The following is a 5,000-nucleotide window of genomic DNA, read 5'->3' as shown; positions in this document are numbered from 1 at the left end:
CGCCCTTTAAATAGCCAACTGGCTTGCCTCCAGCCAGTTGGGATTCTTAACAGTTGTTGTTGACATTGTGTTCTGTCGTTTTGTTGATTGTGTTTCATTGGCTCTGGAAAGCCCTTATGGGGAGTGGTAAATTATGTATTGTATTGTATTGTATTGTATTGTGTCATGGACAAAAATAGACACATTTCTTCATACCTTAATGTACTTATGAGATAACTTACCTTTAGAGTTTGTCATAAATAATTAAGTTTTTATGTTAGTTGTACAGTCCTATTTATCCATCGGTGTCTCATACATGTACATGTATGTTACTTGTCAGTAAACTGTCAGTTGACAGGTTACCGACAGTCCTGGACTTTTGATTTGTGAAGCTTTTCAAAAATTATGCACTTTTGGATGGGGTAATTGATTCGCTTTGAAACAATACAATCATTTATCATATGACCTGTCCTGCGCGCGCTTTCATTGCAAAACTATTGAGAAAATTCCTGTATGAGGGCCGTACGTGATGGCGCGAGCAGGGCCGGAAAAAGCCGTCCGGCCCTGCTAGGATCGTGTACGGCCCTCATACGGGGATTTTCTCAATAGTTTTGCAATGAAAGCGTGCGCGAGATGCGAACTAAAACAACTTTGTTGCAATTGCTATACAAATCCCGACTTTTCGGTCAAAATGAGCGATGTCAGTGAACATTCCGAATTTTGTTACCCGGAAAAAAAAAGGGAAAAGCGCGGTGGTCATATGATAAAATGCTTATTGACTGCGTTAGGTCGGGCCGGACGGTAAAATATTTGGCCCTCGGTCATGGCGCACGGACCTCGCTGTGCTCGGTCCTCATGCCATGACCTCGGGCCAAATATTTTCCCGTCCGGCCCTCCCACTCAGTCAATAAGTCAATACATTTGTAGTAGGTCTCATGCTATTAACAATGATGATTGATGTACTAATAAAAGCAATGATAATTTCATACCAAGGAAATTTGCTTTTTGTTATGACAGGTCGCTGGTCCACCAGGGACACCAATAATGGCCAGCCCTCAAGGTCTGTAAAGAATTTTTCAAAGTTTAACCCATTGAGTCCTGAATGCAGCCCCCCCCCCCCCCCCCCCCATTCCTTGATGAGTGAAATCTTGCTCCAGACTATCACATTGTGACCAGCTGTCCCCTGTTTCAGACCCAGCAGGTACTGGAAGTGAATCCATGTATGCAATGATGATGTCTGTCCCTGGAGGAAGCATTCCGGCGGTAATAATTTTATTCCCAAGGATTGCCCCGATACCCACCCTTAGTCCTTTTTTTTCTGTCAGTGTGTTTGCCGTACCGTCATGCAAGTTTTTGTTTTCTGTTGCAGTACATGGGAGGTGGTCCTGAACCCACGCTACCTCTAGGAGCCCAGGAGGCTCCTCTAGTCATGAATGGTAAGAGAGAATTTAAAAAACAAATTATGTATTTATTAACTGGAACTGACCCCCATTGAGGAGTAAAATTGTCTGGTGTTAGACATAATAAAAACTTTAAGTGTCAATCTTAGGAATGAAAAGATTAAGTTTGGTGCTTACTAATTCAAAGGTAGTTTTGCGTGGTTGTATGAATATGCTGCCAGGAAAAGCAGGTCTTAAGTTCAAGTGTTCTAGAAATCTTAAAAGAAAATTGTGGGGAACCAGGCATTTAAATTCAAAGATAATTGATCAAGAATATTTGTTAAAAGCTTTAATAACAAAGAGGGCAAAATTACTGAATGCTGATTGGCAATGAAGAGGGTATTTTTTCTTAATTTTGCTTGAGAAGAGGGCAAAATTACTCGCTCACGATTGGTCGAGCGCCAAAAATTCTCGCTCCTGATTGGCTGAACGTACGTCTTCCACATTCAGTTGGTTTCTTCTGTTTGAGCAAAACAACTTCGTCGTCATCGAAGTTTGTCTTTTAATTCGCGCTGCATTCGCCGAAAAGGCATAAAGATTAAGAACTAGCTTTAAAAGATGATCTGGAATTTGAATTTTCGAGTGACAAGAAGAAGGGCAAAAGATTTTTTTCATGAAAAGCTTAAAACTTGGATCGACTTACATGGCGCCCGGCGTAGCGGGATTGTGTGGTCGTCAAGGGCTTTCAGTTTACCACGACATCTTGCAGCTCAACAAAAAAGGTCACAGAACAATTTGCCATTGACGGGAGGAACAAGTAGCTCAAATTTGGTGGATTTCTTTGGACAAACCGTTTGCTATGTTTACGGATGCGTATTTGCAAGTGGTAAAAACCTCTACAGCACAGGTGAATAAAATAAATTGAAGCTTAACATTTGGTTTAATCGTTGTTACAGTTGTTCACGAACGAAACTCGTATTTTCCTCTCGAGTGGATGTAAATAACAATCATCTATACTCGTTTTGGACGCAAAGAACAAGTTGACTTGCTTGTCTGTTTGTAAGTTGTTTTGCTTCCGAGCGAACGAGTGTTTTAACTCCGCTTAGCTGTCTGTTTTTCGAGGTGCCTCAACAGTGTTAAGAAAATTTTGCCCTCTTTGTTATTAACAAGTAATCGCAATGGGTCCTCGTAAAATTAAGGATTAATATCACTTGTGTTTTCAGAAGTTGCTGAAATTTCAGCAACTTCTGAAAACACGCGTGATATTAATCCTTAATTTTACTCGGCCCCATGCGATTACCTATACAAAGCACTGTATTGTGTTGTCTTCCAAATTGAAGCTTAGTTATCCCCGAAAAATGCATGGTTACCCCCCAATTTTCTTTTTGGATACCAAGAGCACTTGCTAAGTTTGGCTTTCTCCACATAGTTGTAAGTGGTGCCAAAATATCACTACATTAGTAAACACTACCAATAGGAAATCCGAGTATCTGGAGATGTGCAGGATGTATGTGCAATAACAATAGTAGGCACCATCCTTAAAAGAATACAATACAATACAATACAATACAATACAATACAATACAATACAATACAATACAATACAATACAATACAATACAATACAATACAATACAATACAATACAATACAATACAATACAATACAATACAATACAATACAATACAATACAATACAATACAATACAATACAATACATACTTAATTGACTGCTCCCCATAGGGGCTTTTCAGGGCCAATGAAACACAACGAAACGACAGAACAGAACAACAGCAACTGTTAAGAATCCCAACTGGCTGGAGGCAAACCAGTTGGCTATTTACAAGTGCGGCTGGGAAGTTGAACCAGGGACTACCAGGATCAAATTCAATGAGTGGTCAGAGCGGGTCTTGAACCCGGGATCTCCGGATCTCAAGGCAAGCGCCCTAACCACTGGGCCACACTTTTCCAATGAATTAATCACTAGCTTACTGGCTTAACTATGATCAGGCTAGGAATCTTGATGAAGTATTGTTACTTTTGTATAGTTCGACTCACAACCATATTTGGTAAATCATGTGACCAAAACAGAGAATGCCTAAAAACTCAGCAAGTTAACTGTTTTTCACAAATTTTTAATGCAGCAGTATCAGAACATCCTGACATAAAATAGATTTTACAAATTATTCTCAAAAAAATTATGATGTCATAAGGCCCTCCTTTGATACACTTTTCAAAATATCAGTTCCTTTTTTTTGTCGAATTAGAAATTCCATGCTACAGTTCACGAAAAAATGCCTCTTCCTTTCGTTTCCTGGGAGCTTTTACCTGTTTTTCACTGAAATGCATGGCACCTTCTGATTGAAGTCATGTCAGATTTCCATGATTGAAAAAGATTCTTCATAGAACCATCATGCAACCTTTTTGTAGGGCTCTTTGACTAAAAACCTTCCTTAGCAACCATTGTCTTTCTTTAGTTAAGTGCAACCCCCCCCCCCCCCCCCTTAAACATTCAAAAAACTCAATGTGGTGGAGGATGATACAATCTGTTACTCTACTCAAACCAGCTGCTTATTTAAAATTCTATTGAAACCTCTGGACTTTCAAATAATCAATGTGTTAACCCTTTCCTGCCAGTTGTCTGGCATTAGACAGAGTGAAATCTAGAAGTGCCACTCTTGGGTCAGGAAAGGGTTTAAATGGGGACATTTTTTGAGTGGACCTAATTGATGTTGTTGGCCGTTTCCTGCCTGATCTGTTTTGATTGTTACTGTGAAACAACCTGCACTTTCATCCTTGTTTTATTTTCAAACAAGACGGAGAATGTTGAGGTACTTCTGTAATGATGTTCATTGATGATTGTAAAGTAACATTTTGTTTCAGATTCAAACCCTGCATGTGGATGGCCTTCCTAAGGTATTTATACATACACTAACTTTCTTGTCAATTTGCTGCTTCTGTTTTGTGCAAAAATTGCATGTAGCTTCATTTCCTGTTATTTGCTTGTGAGTTTCTAAAAAATGGCAGCTCCATTGCTTGACTGATACCTTTTTATGGATCTCCTCTTTCTTGTTGTTGATGCCTTCATCTTCAAGTAAACTGCAGAATACCCGACCAGTCTTGTGTTCTTGTACATTATAGCTCTCCATAACGTAGAGCTCGTGTTCATGTTTATTGTTTTGTTGAAAGTTAGATTTTATATCACTAAATTAAACGATTTAATTTGATTTTAAAGAAGATTGTCTTAAAGGAGGGAAGGGTTAATGAGCGAAATTTGATAGCGTTTGATGTAACTGACCTGTACATGTGCTTGTGTTGTCTGTAGGATAATCAGAATGATCACAATCCTGGTACCCCTGAGGAGGGGGATGGACAGTTTGGCAATTTACTGCCATTCTCACAAGATAATGTAAGTGTGTTCTTTTCTGTTAATTTTAGGGTTAAAATTTTGGTCGATTATCGATTAAGATATTTGAAGCAGGAAGCAGTAACTTAGAAGAAATCTAATGAAAAGGAAGATCGTTATCTTAGACATCATGAATTGTCCTCATCCCATATTCGAAAAAAAGTAAGAAATATCGTTATGTTAAACATCATCAACTGTCCTCATCCCTTAAAATCAGACCCGTAATGATAGTCGGGGAG

General features: G+C 39.0%; 1 pseudogene; it reads left to right on the top strand.

Moving 5' to 3' along the window:
* Nucleotides 1–5,000, top strand: part of LOC138029191 (single-stranded DNA-binding protein 3-like) — a 34,645-nt pseudogene that overhangs the window by 17,484 nt on the left and 12,161 nt on the right.

The sequence above is a fragment of the Montipora capricornis genome, chromosome 13 (assembly GCF_036669925.1).
Source record: "Montipora capricornis isolate CH-2021 chromosome 13, ASM3666992v2, whole genome shotgun sequence".
Taxonomy (NCBI): domain Eukaryota; kingdom Metazoa; phylum Cnidaria; class Anthozoa; order Scleractinia; family Acroporidae; genus Montipora; species Montipora capricornis.
Note: the sequence above shows the minus strand (reverse complement) of the source record. Positions and strands in the feature narration are given on the sequence as shown.